The sequence below is a fragment of the Ochotona curzoniae genome, unplaced genomic scaffold (assembly GCF_017591425.1).
Source record: "Ochotona curzoniae isolate NIBS_2020 unplaced genomic scaffold, NIBS_Ocur_1.0 scaffold_4953, whole genome shotgun sequence".
In the NCBI taxonomy this organism is placed as follows: domain Eukaryota; kingdom Metazoa; phylum Chordata; class Mammalia; order Lagomorpha; family Ochotonidae; genus Ochotona; species Ochotona curzoniae.
In genome coordinates, this window is record NW_024467127.1 from 3610595 (window position 1) to 3629355 (window position 18761).

Genomic DNA, 18761 nt, shown 5'->3' on the forward strand with positions numbered 1-18761 from the left:
CTCCTGCTATTTATTAGCCATAATGAGGGTCCAAGCTTATATGATCCATAAGGGAGCTATTCTCAAAAGCAAGAATATGCCAGCTTACCATTTCTTGGGGCACTTAGCTAGCTACCTTCTGTATGATTTCTGAAACACCTAACCTAAGTAGACTAAGTAATTTAATTCATTTATAAAAGACAAAACAAAAACCAAAATTCAAGTACTGCTGGGATTCACTCTGAGAAGTATGTGTCAACTAGAGTTGATTCTGTTTATGCTGCACATAATTAGGTCTGAGATCACCACCAACTTACAATGCAAGTGATGCCCCTGCTGAGATACCGGGAGGATATTGACTCTCGCAGCTCTCAAAGTCTTATTTTATGCTTCCTGTGAGGGCAACATAAAAGATAAATAAGGTTATTATTACTATTATTATCTGCATGCTAAGTGGAAAAATGAGGGCTCCTAGTGTTACTAATTAAAGATAGTGACTCTGGCGGGCTCAGTAATAACAGTCATCTTGTGTCCTGTGAGCAAGCATCAGAGCTAGAGGAAGATTCTGGGTGTAGAGTGTGGGTCTGTACCTGAGGTGTTCAGTCGACACCAGTCTGGCTGAAAGACTTTAGATTTGGCAGTGAGGCAAAGCGACATCTAAGTATCAAAATAATGAAAGCATAACTCAAAGACAGTCTTCATTTCATTTACGTGTAAAGGATCACAATAGATAATAAGGAGTAAGACACAGCACGGTAATTAGTAGGCTTCTGCCACTCTTCAGTAGGTCTTCTTGTCTTGGATGCTATATTTGAAAATATGTTTTGATTTGCGGGAATATCTGAACAAATGAAGTTTTGTACTACTGCACACTTTTAATCTTTTGTTGTCCTAGATTTTGTGTTGCTTCTGTATGATCCTTGTCTAGTCCTAATATAAGATTCTGTATTTCTTCATATCTACAAATGTTTAAGAACATCCAAGTATCTATTACCTGAAAATATAAAATCAAATACTGAAAGGCACTATAGAATAATTAAAAAGATGCATAAATGTAAGCAAGAAGATCATGGCATTATTGTGTAAGTTTCCTGTTCTGATAATGTTTAGTCCACAGTCCTAATTTGTAGCCTCAAATAAAATTTTAATAGCAACCCATAATCTTACTGACTTGAAGAATTAGCAGAATTGGCTAGCACCTGTGATGCCAGGATGCCATAAGGGTTCACCAATTTGAGTGCTGGATGCTCTGCTTCTAACTCAGGCCTCTTAATACATTTGGGAAACAGCAGAAAATAGTCCAAATACTTGGGCCCCTGCTACCAGTGGCAGGCATCCAGCTGCTTGATCCATTGCTGCTGTTTTCCTATATCCACGTTAACAAGAACCTAACGTTGGGAGCTGGAGGTAGGCATCACATAAGGGACTCTGGCACATTGTGCAGTTTTCCCAATCGTAGAATAAATGCCCACTTCCAGGCTGGTTTTATTTGATCTGTGCATCCTAGGTGGGTTTTATTTTATTTATTTATTTTTGTGAAACTCACCAAAACCTGTCACAGTGAACTGAGCACCCCTGACATTCCATCCTATTTGACTGTGAAATCGGGTATCCAGCCTCTATGAGCTAATTCCCCATGCAGTGACTTAGGGGGCCTCCCTGCGTCAGAGGGAAGATGAATGCACGGGAAGGGGCACCCTGCCAGAAAGATGCACAGATGGGCAGGAGGAGAGCGCAAAGTGCCCAAGCTGTCAGGAGAGTGACATGAATTTAATTTCCATCAGTTACTTTGATTCAGTTCCATCTTGGCCCTATCCATGCCCTTCAATGGCACCTTAACATAACTGAGAGTAGGGATTGCACAATGGAAACAATGTGTAACCTAAGGATCAAGCTCGCAAGCATGGATGGGTTAACACCGTGCTTCTCCAGACAGCTCAGTTCACGTGTGTGCGTGTGTGTGTGTGTGTGTGTGTGTGTGTGTGTGTGTGTGTGTGTGTGTGTGTGGGTGTGTAGGAATCTGAGTGCAAGGGACAGGAAAATGCTGAATGGGTGCAGACAGCTGCGTCCCGCATCCAGGCCCTCTGAGACAGGCCCTCTCCTCCCTAATGCTTCCATTACCTAGTCCTCTTCTCCAGTCTTCTGCACCTTGGTGCAGAAGCTACAGTGCTTTCAGACATTGTCTGGAACACAGTGTAGACGTATAAAGGAGGCTTGGGAGGAATACCCTGAACCTCCTTGTTACTTAAGGTAGGATGATATGTTTGCCAGCCAAATTCTGCTTGTAGATCAGGTATTTGACCTCCTTGCATTCAACAGGGCCTGCCTGTACAACTTATATTAAAAAAAATAATGAAGTTGCTTCCTGGTCTGTGTGTTGAAACCAGCTCCCTCTACCTCACTGAACCAGACCTCTCTATGAATCAGTTTCTCTCTATGTCATATATGGAAAAAAGCAACCAAACCCAAACAAACAAACAAACCAAACAAACACCTGCTCAAGAAGACTCAGGTCCTGCACTGGGATAGTGGCAGCAATCATGGCTGATCCAGTTCCAGTCCATTTCCTGTTAATACGCCTTGGAAAGCAGCAGCATGGCCCAACTTCTTGCTTCTCTGGATTCAACAAGGACACTAGGATGAAGCTTCAGCCTGACTCAGCCCTTTGACTTTTCAACAAACAAATAGTTGCAAAGACTCCAGGGCTATGTCATTTTTTGCATAGTGATGCTAATGTTAATGATATCTTTATATGCCTTTCCTTTCTTCCACATGATTTGCTGAGTTATCTTTCCGGAATAGATTTTTCACTTCATTAATAATTAGTGAGACAATTAAATGACAGCTTAACAAATGGCTTAGTCAATTTCATGTAATAGGATGCCAGTGTATCCTATAAAAGGCTGTGTTTTCAGACCTATAACATTGTAAAGACATTTAAAAACATTAATGCATGGTTAAAAAATTCTGTTTCTTACATTTGCAAAAGCAAGAGAATATCTTGTAAATCTTTTTTTTTCCGCTGTTGAAAATATGAAACTTTACAAACGGTTTTATTTAAGGACAAAAATTCAAGTGAAACATTGAAAATGAGCTTCAACTTTTTAAGATAGAATATGTACATTATCTTGGAGTTCACATATGCATTGAAAATACTATTCAGTTTTATTTGAAGGGAGGGCTGGAATGCGGGAGGGGGATACTGAGAAAGAGAAAAGGAAAGAGAAAGAGAGAGAAAAAATAGAGCTCTTCTATGTACTATGTGACTCCCGCAATATCTCCAATAGCCATGGCTAGGCCAGACCCAAGTCAGAGGTCTGAATCTCATCACAGGCCTCCCTCACATGTGGATGCCATACCTCAACTATTTGAGTTCTTACTGTTGCCTCCCAGGATCAATATCAGCAGAAGCTGGAATCACGAGTGGATTGGGGATATAAATCCTATCACTTAGATGTGAGACATAGGAGTCTTAACTGATATTTTAACCTCTGTGCACAACACCTGCCCCGATATGTCTAAATTGTATGTAATTAGATTTAAACATGCTAGTATATAGATTTAAATAATATGTGTTCTACAGTTATGCACATGAGGATATACATTTACATTTCAGCATATTATACAATATTGTCTTATTAAATATAAATTACGATATTTTATTTTGTAGCCTTACTCATAGTAACTAAAGGACACATAATTTTGTTTTATTGATTCTGTAGTAAAGTCTTGCCATTACAACCAGACACTAAATTACAATGATATATAAATTATTCAAAGTCGCTTTGAGCTTGTGTCACTAGTTTCCAAAACCCTAATGTAGTACAGAAAGCACACAGAGAAAATAGCATGTTTTCTGTCTGTCCTCATGGACGCTGGCTGCCCGTGGAGGCCAGTAACTGCAGATCACAGCATAAACACAGCAATCAAACTGAGAATGTTTGCCCATGAGATGACATCAGTCTTGTCAATAAGGCCAGAGAAATTCATGAGATAATCCCTTCCTACCTGATACTCATGTTTGTAAGACAATGTGAGGTTTGTTCCACCCATGAAACACTGGCACTAATTGGTGATATTGCAATTGAAGTTTTGTGCAATGGCTTGCTTCATTTGCTTGTGTTTTGTTTTTGCATGAATCTACTTTTCTCACTTTAAAAACAATAATACTGGCAACAGATTTTGAGTGTCTACCTTAAGTAACTTTTTTGTCCCAATTTATGAACTCCCGCAAAAGAGATTATTTTTACTGAACAATCAAACAATAAGAAGCACTGGAATTAATCATGAGCCCTGTCTGCTCTACCTTGAGAACTGGGGCTGAGATTTAGAAGAGAGGCATGGAAACTTAAAACCTTTGCCCTTCTCACCACACGATGCACAGTCACAATAGACAAAAGCCTGGCTATTTAACTATAGAGAGGGCAGCTGCTTTGGTTTAAAATGGGGCAATCACAATTCTTCAAGACGACTGTAATTCTTTTTCTAAACTATGTGACCCGTAATGAAGGGTCTTACTGAAAATTTGTGGAGTGTCTTGCTCCATTGCCCAGTTCCTTGTTTCATTTCCTTATTCAAATAAGAACAAAGAAAGAAAAGGAAAGTACGCATTTTATAAATAGTTAGATATGACTTGTGACAGTGGCCGGTGGATGGAGTAAAAAGGATTTTGAATTAATTGTGTTTCATTTAAAATGGCCTTTGTTTATGTAAAAATAGATGCCATTCTGCCATGAACCTGTAACTTGACTCTGTGGATAGATGAGGAGATAATATGGGAGGAAGTGATTTTGATTTAAACTGTATCAGCATTGTATTCGTTCATTTGAAATCACTTTAATTCAAAAGTACTTAAGTAAACTCTCCTTTCTGGAGGGATTTGGAAAATGAACTTTGGATTTTTGTCAAATCCAAGCCTGGATTCTCTGCTACTTTTGAATCATGAGCAGCATTTTCCATCCGTGACCCACATAGATTAAATAAATACTTATTAAGCCGGGCCAAGTGAGGTGTCCTAGCACTAAAGTACTTGCCTTGCATGCACCAGGATCCCATATAGGCGCCAGTTCTAATCCTGGCAGTCCTGCTTCCCACCCAGCTCCCTGTTTGTGGCCTGGGAATGCAGTCAAGGACAGCCCAAGGCCTTGGGACTCTGTACCAATGTGGGAGGCCAAGAAGAAATTCCTGGCTCCTGGCTTCGGATTGGCACAGCTCCCCCCCCATCGTGGTCACTTGGGGAGTGAATCTACAGACAAAAGAACTTCCTCTCTGTCTTTCCTGCTCTTTGTATATCTGACTTTCCAATAAAAAAAAAATAAATCTTTAAAAAATATATTTATTAAGCCTTTATTACAGTGAGGCAAGAACGTACTGAGCTGAGTTACGTTGGCTCTTAATATTCCTAAAGTATGAGAAATACCAAAATATACAATTATTTAGAGAAAGGTAAGCTTCCAAGAAGACTGTAATTATCCCCAAGGCACCGTTCTGTCATGGAGTGTACAATCCCAAGTACTTTCAAGTAACCATGCTCACGCACCCAGTTATATTTTCCTTGACAATGGACCATTGCAGGTTCCAAGGTCATGGAATTCAGGTTACTGTGAGAGAGAGACTGGGGCTCTCTGGGATTCCACATGAAGTCAACATTTCCCATGCAACGTGATGCTTCTCTCTTAACTCCCAGCACGGAAGAAGCATCTGTTTTTATGTCAGTGTTCATGGTGAATGAGAGGCACAATGGAGAACATATATGGGTCTGGGCACAAGACAGTCACCTACGGGGTTGAAATTTGGCAACAAGTCTGGTTTAAGATTCATGCTTCATTGAAATCTATTCCCAGGTGACTCTTTTGAGTATAACTTTCAAATAGAATCTTGGGACTTGCTTGAAGATGGATGTTGTGTTGGATATTGTTATAGGTCCAGACTCACAGTGACTATTTATATACATATTTGGAACATGATTTTGTGGCAGAACCATTAGGCAGTCATTTCAGAGTGAACACAAAGCAAGTTATTTCAAATCAGTTCAGTAAATGGTGGCCTTGATTGCCAAAGGCATAAGCAGTTTTCCCTATTTGTTGTACTCCTAGCATGGATTCTTCAACCTCCTTCCACTAAGTAAAATAATTATCTAGCAAAGCTTCCCACGCAAGCATAAGCTTGGATTGCCACAGGTGTTAGGAAAAGATACAGTAGATATGTCCAAAAACACATTTTTAACTTGTGCATAGATAGATTTGAATTGCTTTGGAGAACATCCACACTGCATTCATACGAAGCAGAATCTCAGATTGTGACTTTATTGAGACAGTGATCTTTGCTGAGTGAAGATCTCAAACTGACACCGATCATGGAATCTTGGCAGAAACTAAGCCCAGCACTTGTTGCTTTTATCCGAACAGGAGGGAAGACACAGACATGCAGGCAAACTAGAATAAAGAAGGATGCAGAGACTGGAGTGGCAATGCATCTACAAAGTAGAAAGCTACCCATGACCAGGAGACAAGAAAAGCTCGGAAGAAACATGGTAGGGTTCTTAACTAGATCTTTCTGAAAGCCCAGGTCCTGCTTAAACATCCATGCTGGACTTCTGCACTCTGGAACTATGAGAGGGCACATTTGTAAGTTTTGAGCCTTCAGTATGATGATGATGTTTTGTGGAAATTCTTGGAAACACATACATGGGTTCCTGACATCTCCTAGGACTCCATAGAAAGCTGAACTGTTTTATTGGAGTCTGAACCTCTTGGCTTCACAGACAGTTTATGCACAACCTCTCATCTTCCTAGTACACCCAGCACAATGTCACTGCTGTTTGAGCATTTTCATGCTTCGTTATCACAAACGCTATGATTGTTGTAACACCTTCATCTTAAGTTTTCCTGACATCTTTCCTTGTTCCCCAGTTCTCCAACTCTCAACTCTGGAGTGTTTTTCTCGCCTTTTACAACCCAGTTTGAATCTAACCCCAGGCCCCAGTCGCAATTCTCTTGATTCAATTAATCCAGGGATAAGTGACTTCTTGCTCGTCTGGGCTCTTTTCCAAAATGTTAAGTCATGGCTCAGAACATGGAACACTTCTTTTCTGAACTTTTTCATGCTCATAATCCTTTCTGGCAGATATTATTTGGAGGGTCTAGTCTGTAAAATGAACGAGAGTTCTAGGAAACCATGTCCAATCTGAGTTTTGCTTCTTTCTCCTTTTGCTTTATAGAAAGTAGATGCTCAACAGTAATTTGTTACCTGGCCTGTAACTCTTATTACGCAGTGATAAAACTGAAACTTTTTCTACAATTATTTTTTGCATAATGATAAACTTGACTTGAAAGCCATGCAAGCGATGCATGGAATCAATGCATGGAATCAGTTTCCTGGAATTGTCTTTTTCCCATAGCTCATTAGTGCTGCCTTCTCAGAGTGCCAATATTCCTATGGGCAGCTAAATGGCAGAATTCAGGTGGGAATGGGACCCATGCAAGTGACCTGGTGTAAAGGAAACACCCACAACAGAACAGGTAGTATGAATGGGTGGCTGCACGTCACCTTTGAGTGATAAGTGAGCTGACCCGGAGAACATGTTCCAGACCTATCTGAAGGGGAAATGATGCCATTCTTCATGAATTCATTCTCTTCAAAGATTAGCCACAAGATCATGCCCCTGGAATATGCACTCGGTAAATGACCAGAGGTGATCCTATAGGCATTTCAAAGCCGTAATTATTGGACTGGGAGCAGTGCTGGGGAAAAGATCTTGTTACAGTTCATTTGGAAGGTTTTGAACACATTACTTAGGTAGGTTACAGGGCTGCTTTGGGGCAAAAGGCCGGACAATGGCAAAATAATATTTTAGGCTCCTTTGATTGTTTTGGACATAAAGCATCATTTTTTTTTAACTTTTTGTTATTTACAGACTATGCAACAGTAATGTGTATTTAAAGTTACAAATCAAAATCAGGGCCACTTTTATACTGTGTATTGTGAAGAAATGGGCCTTCTTGTTGATTTGTAATACTCCAAGAACATGTCAGCCTGTGATGTCCTCCATCCCTACTTCAAAGACATCCAACAGGCAAAAAGCAGCATTTCAGCAGATGAGCCTTCACATGCCTCCCTTTTTAAGACCTGCCATCCTTCCTATCGCCAATGTGATGACTTGACACGAAATGTACTTGAATAAGCTTAAATGCATGTGAACGCATTGTGAGTGCATGTATCCACATTTAATAAAACTTAACGAACGGCTTTAGAGCTACCCTAAGAAGCTATTGCAAGTTTTTATTTGCCCATTTTCTGAAGCATTACATTTAAATTTTACAGTAAAGAATCAAAAAGTACTCTGGAAGTTCAGAAAATGGAATATTCACTCTAAGAAGGATTGTGACTCAATACTAACATCCATCTGGTGAGTTGGTAATGAGAGGCAGTGAGTTCCCCATTAGGGTTCATTCAACAGCAGCAGACTCTAAAATACGGATACAGCTCCCTATGCCAACTCCTTCTGCAGCAAATGTGTCCTTAGCCAATCTCGCAGTACTGTTTATTCCCAGTTTAACTAATTGTCTCATCATTTCCCGATTAGGAAGCAGATATATTTTGTCGGGATTGCTTTTTATTTGTCTCTCCAAAAGAAAGTGAACTTTGAAATGAGGCAGAGACTACAGTTGCTGTAAAAATATCAAGAGTGATTTTGCTAATGAAAGCATGGTGGTGGCAGCAGCAATGGCATTTCCACGTGCTCACACCCTTGACCATGCACTCAGTGCAGCTGACCTCACAACATCCATGTGGGAGTCTGCAGAAGTCCTCGTCCCAGGTGATGGTCCCATGACTAACTGCCGTGTGCCACTTTCTGTGCTTCATAATGGTGTTTCTTATGCGGGGGGTACCAAGCAAGATGCTATTTCTACAGTGACGTCTCCTTCCTTCTTGGCTGTCACAAACAGCAGCTATTGAGGCTTGCTCTCACATAAGAGGAAAATTGCTGTGCATGTAGCTGCAGGGATGCATATTTCATCCAAGAGGGGTTTCCCAACTGATAGATTTCAGGAAGCAGCAACAGATTACACAAGTACAAATCTCAGCTTCACTGTGCTCATCAAGACTGCTGGGAACTATTCAAAATCCAACCCACTAGAGCTTGGATGGGACGGGACACCTTGTCAAAGCAGTGTAATATGAAATTATAAATCAGATCAGTGAGTAACTAGTAAACAGATAGAAGCAGCTTCCGCAAATATAATGAGTCTCCTGCATTGCTAACACAGAGAATGCACAGAAAGCATGGCAGGTTTTCCTAGGACAAGTTTCACCTGCTAAAGTTGGAGGTATTGGTAAAATACCCACGTATCTGAGTGCAAACTGATATAACAGACACAGCAGCTATTAATCTGCCAATCCCCATTACTTCTAAGTACTATTTTCAATATGGCTAGATGTCACTAACACATACCTTATGGGAGATGCTCTGTCACTGGTCTCAGCCATAAGTGATATATTAACAAAGGACCCAAGGGTCCTTCTCACCAAGGGATTAATAACAAGCAAACTCATTGAGGATTTAATTTATTTGATAAAAGGTAATAGGCTTCTTTTGTGTGCTTTTTTTTGGAACAGAATGGTCATCTCCTCTGCACCTAGACACAGGAACGGTGAAGAATGACACTTTTCTCCTAAGCGATGCTGGTCTTTCCAACCCAGCTTACACAGCTTCCCAGCACTTCTTTGCTTCATTTCTCAATGAGAGTTTAACCTACTGCCTCCACTAGGAGACCAATAGGTGGCAGGAATCTATGCATGGTACAAATATATCAGCAATGTTCCACTGACCACACTCCTGGTCACGGGGTGCCAATCACCAAAGAAGTCATTGACATAACCTCTGTCCTAACTCATTACCACTTTTCAAGGAGTTCCACTGAAAAGGGTGACTGTTCTGGTGATTTCTAGAAGTATTCAAACAGGAAGAAAAGAGAATACAAAGAGGGAAATGCCTAAGAAAGACTGAATCAAGTGTGGGGAAACAGAGGACCTTTGGCAAGTTTTTTTTTTCTTTTTAAGATTTATTTTTATTGTAAAGTCAGATACAGAGAGAGGAGGATAGACAGGGAGGAAGATCTTCCATCTGGGTGATTCACTCTGAAAGTGGCCACAACAGCTGGAGCTGCGTTAATCTGAAGTCAGGAGCCCGGAGCCTCTTCCAGGTTGCCCATGTGGGTGTAGGGTCCCATGGTTTGGGCTGTCGTCAACTGTTTTTTCAGGCCATACGTAGGAAACTGGATGGGAAACGTGGCCGCTGGGATTTGAGTCGGTGCCCATAGGGAATCACAGTTTGTGCAAGGTGAGGACTTTAGCCACTAGGCTACCATGCCAGGCCCCCTTTGGCAAGGTTTAACAATGAAGGAAGGAAGCTACTTTGTGAATAAATGATCCTGACAAGTACTTAGCACCTTCACCATGTGTGTACAATATGGCTTCTGTAGGTGAGAGAGGGCTGATCTAGAAATTGGAGAGCTGTCTTAGGCACCAGTAGCTCTTACCAGGGTACACAAAATTAATGGGCCTTTAAGTTTCCACTTGCAGCACAGAAATGGTGAAGAGGATGGAGGTAGTCAGGGAGTTTGGGGTCAGCACAAAATCAAATGCCAACGCAAATGGTCCAGCAGCCATAAGTTGGCAAATAGAAGGTCCCCCGATAACTAGTAGTGCCAGCCTTCTTTCTGTCCCTGCCAAAGGTTATGCTTATGAGTTCAGCCTCTAGGGCTCCAAAGTCAGGCTTCATTAGCTTAATAATATTAAGCACAGTGCTTAATCTTGTACAAACCGTGCTTCCTCAAGCTAACATATTGCACCATAAATACAGCTGCATTTGGCTTTATTCACTAAGCCTCTTAGGTCGTAAGATTTCAACCCACCAGTTGCCACTGATATTAGTTTTATCTGTAATTGAAAAGATGCTTGCGATGTCTTGCACTGCGATAGCAAAAAACAGCATGTATGCTAATCTGTTTTCTAGTCTGCATCATTAGAAATGGACGTTACTAGAAACTGGAAGGGCTGGGTGGATGAAATCAATCCCTTGACACTCACAGATGCATTACCAGTTGCTCTGCTGACTTTAGAAACTGTTTTTTCTAGCTTTTGGCACTGTGTGTTAAATTTTTCCTCCAATTAAAAAAGGCTGGGCAACCCTTAGCATGATTTATGTAAAGTTCTCTGGAGTATAACATCTCATTTTCTTTGGTGCATTTGTCAAAAGATTTCCTGATGTGCATCTTGTGTAGAATTTGGTCAATATATCCCTTCGCCTCCTGTGTACGACAAATATTTCACTGTCGCTTCCTCTGTGCAGGTCTAGGGATGAGCAAATGTGACTGATGGAATGGTGTCCTTCCTTTAACTCCTTCGCTAAGAATTTATAGCATGCTTTGCATCTTTACTTATTAATGCTTGAGTCTGCAAGTGCAGATGAGTCACGCAATAAAACTCCTCCGTCGGCCACTGGGGATTCAACCGACAGGCAATACTTTGCCTTCTGTGTGCTTACCCAGGAATGATGAAAGGACAGCATCTCATTTGCCTCTTCCAAAAAACATTCCCATAGAAGAGAAACTGCATACGCTTTTGCTAGGTAAAACATAGTACGGGTTTATTGTATCGGGAAGATAAATGATCATATTGCAAAGGCTTGGAAATTATTTACTGTTCTCATTATCATTAGAAAACGCACATTATCTGATCTATCCCTCTGGGTTTTTATAGTGAAATATACTTTAAGATGTGTAAGTTTTAGCCATCATCTGCTCATGTCTGGGGTATGATGCCGCATGGGGAAAGATGGCTTGAGTTATGTGTGATCACCATGTCCAAAGCATGTTTGGGAAACTGGGTGATTTTTTCCTAACACAATGTGATTTAATCTTGAACAAAGTGCATCATTCTCAGAAGCTTAGTTGGAAGGGAATAACTGCTGAATCTGTGTAGTGTGAAAATTTAGCAGTCAAAATTCAAATCTCCACACTTAGTGTCATGATGATTAATCTCCAATCCCAATGTTTAACATTTCTAATACGAAATTAATTAATTGTGCTGTGTGACCGACAACCACATGAGCCATTGGTAGAATCAGAAAAACTGTCAGGATTTCTTTGGGATATTGTACTTCTCCCGACATGCCATTTAATTATGAAGAGCAAATATGCATGCGATATATCAGGAAGAGAAAACATTAATATTTAGGGCTTCAGCTCTTGCTTTTGTACTCATTTGTCAAATTTGATTGAGTGAGTGAAGAGCAAGTTCATATAAAAATATATAAAATTTACATACCTTTCTGCAGGAATGTACTGGCATTGCTTTTGCAGCGCAATATCTAGGGAGAAGTAGATTTTTATAATATACAGTGTTGGATAAAATTAAAATATTCTGAATACAAAATTATGTTCAGAGCTTAGGAGAGTTTGGGACCAATGCTCCTGGCAAGCAAATTGTTTTTTCTTTTTAAAGATTCGTTTATTTTTATTGGAAATTCAGTTATACAGAAAGGAGGAGAGACAGAGAAGATCTTCCGTCTGTTGGTTCAATCCCCAAGCAGCTGCAAGGGCTGGAGCTGAGCCAATCTGAAGCCAGGAACCTGGAGCTTCTTCCAGGTCTCCCACATGGGTGCAGGGTGCCAAAGCTTTGGGCCGTCCTCGACTGCTTTCGCAGGCCACAAGCAGGGACCTGGAAGGGAAGCGGGGCTGCCAGGATTAGAACTGGCACCCATGTGGGATCCTGGGATTGCAAGGCGAGGACCTTAACCACTACACAATCACTCCGGGCCCGCAAATTGTTTTTTTTTTTTTTTTAAAGATTTATTTTTATTATTTTTTCATTGGAAAGGCAGATATACAGAGAGGAGAGACAGAGAGGAAGATCTTCCGTCCGATGATTCACTCCCCAAGTGAGCGCAATGGGCCGATACTATGCCGATCCGAAGCCAGGAGCCTCTTCCGGGTCTCCCACGCAGGTGCAGGATCCCAAAGCCTTGGGCCGTCCTCGACTGCTTTCCCAGGCCACAGGCAGGGAGCTGGAAGGGAAGCGGGGCTGCTGGGATTAGAACCGGCGCCCATATGGGATCCCGGGCGTGCAAGGCGAGGACCTTTAACCACTTGCGCCACTGCGCCGGGCCCCGCAAATTGTTTTTAAGAAGGAAAACTAGAAAGCCTAGGGACAGAAGGAAAAGCAAGATGCAGCTGTGCCTGCTCATGCAGTTCCTGAGGTTAACTCCCTGAGCTGATTCCTCACGGAGAGGCTGGCCTGCAGAGGAGGGCGAACAGATGTCGGGGGCAAGCTCATGGTCATCTCCAGGTGCAGCTGAGACCTTCACAGCATACTTTGAGCACTCAGGACACATACTGCAAAGGCGACCAGCCTGCCCTTTCCTGTGCAGGCTGGGGACTCACTGCATGCCCTGGTTAAAGTTCTCTGTCCTTTGGACCTGACAGATAGGAACAAAGACAGGAAGGACGTAGTTTTTTTTTTTTGCGATTGTCCATGCTGCTTCTCAGTAAATTTAAAGTACAATCTTTAGCTTAAAATAAGTATTTACTTATATGTTTGTTTTAACATATTTACAGGCATAATGAATCTGGTAAAGTATAAGATGAAACTTAAAAAATAAAACATTCCAGGAGAGAAGGTTAGGCAAGGGCTATAAATGATAATCAAATGAAAAACTGTCCCATTTTTCCCATGTGAAGAAGTTATAAAGTTCACAAAATCATTAATTCTATTGTAACGTGATTTACATCAAATTTTGACATATCTATAAAGCAAAGTTTGACAAAAAGTGTAGTGTCAAGTTAAGTTTCTTCCTTCCTTCCTCACTCATTTTCTTCCTTTCTTCATCCCATTTTAGCTCCCATATATAGTGCAGGACTTCTCTCTTCTTTATTGACACATTATAATTGTACATATTAATAAGATGCAAAATAATGGTTCCATTCATGTTTAGAATGGAGTGATGATCAAATCAGGCTGAGACGTACATCCATCTGCATGACATTATCTCATACTTTAGGATGTCGGCTTCTATGGTCTTGCATGCTGACTGTTTTGAAACTGGTCACTGCTAGCAGCTGGGAAGAGTTTGCATAGGGGAGTATGAAGAGAGAGGTCAAGGAGTGCAATGTTACAGTTAGAAGGAACAAGTGTTAGTGTTCTTTTTTTGTTCTGTTGCAGAACTGTGTGAATATATTATCAGAACACATTCTCTGCACCATGACAGCCAGAGTACCATCTTTCCACAAGTGTAAAAAGAAATATGTAGTGGTTATAATTATAACTTATCACAAGCTAAGTGTTGTATGTTTTGCTGGAGAGTCTTCTCTGATTCTCCTTTCCCTTTAGGTATCATTATCCACATGATGCTGATGAAAACACTGTGGCTCATAGAGAGTAAAAAGTTATTCCACTGCCTTTTGCAATGGATCAATTGGCTAACCCTCTGTATTCAAGGGCCAGATTTTTGTATGGGTTCTGGTTCGTGTACCAGCTGCTTTATTTCCCCTCCAGCTCTCTGCTGGTGGACCAGGAAAGCAGTGGGATCACAATGCCTAGAAATCCTGCACTTGCTTGGGACACCCAAAAGAAGTTATTTGTCACTGGCTTCATATTGTCTCAGCTCTGGTCATTAGGGCCACTTGGGGAGTGGAGTGAACGAGTGGATGAAAGATTTTTCTCTAGAACTCTACTCTCTCTGTAAATCTGCCTTTTCAATAAACATAAGGAAATCTTTTAAACAAAAGAAGAAGAAATTGCTCCAATCGCTCAGGGAGGCGGCGCTGTCATGACACGAATGAATGGGGGAATCATTGTAAGTAAACTTTACAAGATGGGTGATTGAGAGGGCATGCCACTAAGTGAAATGAGTCAAATACAGAAAGACAAATGCTGTGACTCCACCCACCTGTGGCATGGAATGGAGTTGATCTCACAGGAGAATAGAACAACAGTTAAGCAGGGGTGACAAGCCCCAAGAGTTGGGGACAAAGTTATAAGTAAATAACAGCTATAAGCACGAGTGTCCTATTACAAACCGTAGCTGACTACAGTTAACAGTGTGTATTATGAATTCTAAAAGAGCTTGAAGATGGATCTTGATGGTGCTAACCACAAGGAAATGGAAAGTGTTTGAAGTGAAACATAGATGTAATTGCCCTAATTTGGTTGTTACATAACTTACATGGGACTATTGTATTTTAATCAGTAAAGAAGTACAATTATGGGCCCAATGTGATGACTCAGTTTCTAAAATCTTGCCTTGCATGCACTGGGATCCTATATGTGTGTCATTTCATGTTCTGGATATTCTACTTCCAATGTAGCTAATTGTTTGTGACCTGGAAAAGATGATGACCCAAAAGGCTTTAGACCTGTACCCATGTGGGAGACCCAGAAAAAGCTCCTGGCTCCTGTCTGAATTGACTTAGTTCCAGCTGTTGTGACCACCTGGGGAGTGAAGGAGCAGTGGATAACGCTGATCTAAGGCTTCAGTGGAGTCATATACAAGAGACTGGAGCCCTTTATTAGTGGAGCATCTTCTTCTATCTGTTTCTTTATCTTCTCTATCTCCCATGTATGGTTACACACATCTTTGGATGTCGTAATGTGATAAAGCAGTTATAGGAATGCTGCACTTGTGTACGTCATTACTGATAAGTTTTAAGTAGCTCCCCTTAATACACCTAATATTTCTTCCCCACACATGTTGAGCTGTATTATTTTCTTCATTGGCTCACACCAACACTCTGTGCTGATACTGCTACAAACAATGAGGATGGATGATGGCCTCATCCAATGCCCAGTATAAGCGTTTCTAATCTGATCATGGGCGGTAATACAACACATGTACTCCATGTGGATACTCAACGTGTGACCTACTGTGAAACTCCTACTCGCCTTTCCCTTGGATTCTATTTTTGGTCTTGTAATTAACAGATCTATATGGAGGAAGGAGTTGGGTACTTCTGCAGGAAGGTGCCCATCACTTGTGACCATTAAAAGAGAAATTTGACTGAAGTAGACAATGACTGGCTGTAGTCTGCCCTCCCAAAATGCACAGAATGAAGATACACTGCCTAGTGGGATTGTGTTTGGATGCTTAGGGTCTTAATGAAGGATAAGTTAAGTCATACAGTGAGGCTGTAACCCAATAGGACTGGCATCCTTCTAAGCAGTGATTGGCACCATGGACTGATCTTGAGGGTCTTCTATCCGGCCTGTCCTGAGTCCATCAATGGGTGAATGAATCTCAATGTTCTTCTGCAGCAGAGACAATCTGGTGGTGAAGGATACCTGTTTCTTTGAAAAAATGACAGACTTATATAGAGTAGGCAAAGGGGTCAGGAAGAAAGGCAATGCCTACATTACTTCCACCCAGCACCGGCATTCTGAGTGGCTAATAGGTATGTCTATCATTTTGAACCCCCCCAGTGAAGTTAAAGGCCATGTAGGGATCTTGGTTAGCAAAGACACCCATCAGGGGTTCCCCTGGGGACACGGTGTGCCATGTGTCTGTGCCCTCCCACAAGGGTTCAGCAGGCAAAGATCCGGGGGCGATCTCACACAGACCCACACACATGAAAAAAAGTTCACTGAGGGCCTGGTGAAAATAACAACTAGCAATCACAGAATAGAATTCTAATCCTAGCTTGCTCAGAGCAAAAAGAACCAGCAGAAAGATGTGATTGCAAATTTCTCTTGCATTCTCTGGATAAACTAAAATCCAAGTATCATCCCCTTGCTTTCTCATGATAAAAATTCAGAGATGAAGGTTGGCTGACACTTCCACTGGCTCAAAGATGGTTTTTGGGAGACAGGCCCTTTACATTCTCTTAAAAAAGACTTCCTGAATTGTATTGCTGTGTAAAAAACAAGCAAGCAAAACAAAATAACACACACACACACAGAAAACCTTGAACCTCAGAGAACAGGGATTGACATTTTAATAGAGGCTACATTTGGCTGCCTAGTTGGTTTTAATTCAATGTAAATCTGAAAGCCAGGAGATAATTGTCTTTTCAAGGAATAATTAAGGAGAACCAAGATTGCGTATTATCTAAGGAAAATTTCACCAGAGACCAGAAACTTAGCTCTTCTTGCACTACTTATAAGAGCATATTATGCAGTATTTCATAATACAGCACACGCTGGCAAACATGTAACGCAATTTCATTTTGTGTGTATTGCAACAAGGTGGAGGTATCCACCATGGGGGGAGGGCACGGGGAGGAGTTGGGGGAATCCCAGACTCTATAAAACTGTCACATAATGCAACGTAATTAATAAAAAAAAAGAGTTAAAAACAAAGAAATGTGTGTCTGTGTACACATAAAACTGTGGAGTTGATCTCTGGTGATGACATGAGATTTCTTATTTTATAGTGCGTCTCACATTACTTTGTAATAACAAGCATTTCTTTTTAATTTAAAAAGAGATCTTAAGTTATAAATATATAATAAATCTACATTTATTAAGAACTGATGAATCAGAAATCCATTTTTATATCTGAAATAGGTAAAATAATTATTTAGAAAGAATTTATTTATTGTATGTGAAGCTTATTTAAGAAGCAAGAGTATGTTCTGAGGAATGCTAAAATGAAAATTATTATGAATATTATAAATATGAAAATGAATATTACGAAGTTCACAAAATAGGTTCTATGTGATCTAAACAAGTTCCTTTTTCCTAGTCCTGTTCTTCAGACAAGTAATTTCTCTTTACCCTAAACACATTAGTAGGAAAAAATCAAGACTATTCCAGTTAGGAACTGAAAACAGACATACAAATTGTCCACAAGAGTCTTTATTCTCAAGAATATAAAGATGATGGAATCCGTGAGTGTATGTTATGCAATCAAGGGTATGTTACAGAATCAAGGGTATGTGATGCAATCAATACTAGACAAAATTGTAGAATAAGCCAGCGTACATGCACCTAGCTTTTGACATAGCAGTGACTACAAGCTAGTAAAAGGACATGTAGAACAAACTAAATGTATGCCGTGGGACATGAGCACACCTTGTGGCACAATTGTGCTTTATAAACACCATTCGTCAAGGAACAGAAATAGGAAGCATTGCAGAAATGATTGACGCAAAAGCTGGACTAGAAGCATAAAGATGGACCTGGTGCGTCCTGTGACATTGAGCAGTAAGAGAGCTGTAGGAAGTACATTGTGAGGACACACGTGTTGATGTAAAGGATTGCTCAAAACTAGAACCGTTTGGGAATCATTTTATATTACAGTTTATAGAACGTAGTAATCCCCATGGTTCCACACAATAGAAGTAAATAGTCAGTTGCATAAATACATTTTTTAAAAGGCAGAGGGGATAGTGTTTCAGCATATAAGAACTGTACTTAACAAAAGTAGAATGAACGAAATAGAACACCAACAAGAGAGCTCCATGATAACAGATAGCAACCCCGAGGCTCCAGTAACTGCTGCAGACAAGAATTCCCCATGGATGGAAAGGTAGTAGATAGACATTTGAGGAGGGGTGAAACAGCTTCATAACCCACGGATATATTTATTAATTGGAAACGTGAAAATATTAAGTTCATAATTAAGGAAACCAGTGGACCCTGTCATAACCAAGTGATGGACATGGACTTCAACCTTTATGAAGTCTGTCAACATCAAGCTCTCCCAGTGTAGGTAACTCCCTGGCACTCTTGCTCCAAGTCAATCAAACTATTAAAAACATACACCCAGAGACACTGACCAATAAACG

The 18761-nt window shown here is 40.7% G+C and overlaps 1 pseudogene; it reads left to right on the forward strand.

The window, feature by feature from the left end:
* Positions 1-18761, forward strand: part of LOC121150355 — a 198377-nt pseudogene that overhangs the window by 19972 nt on the left and 159644 nt on the right.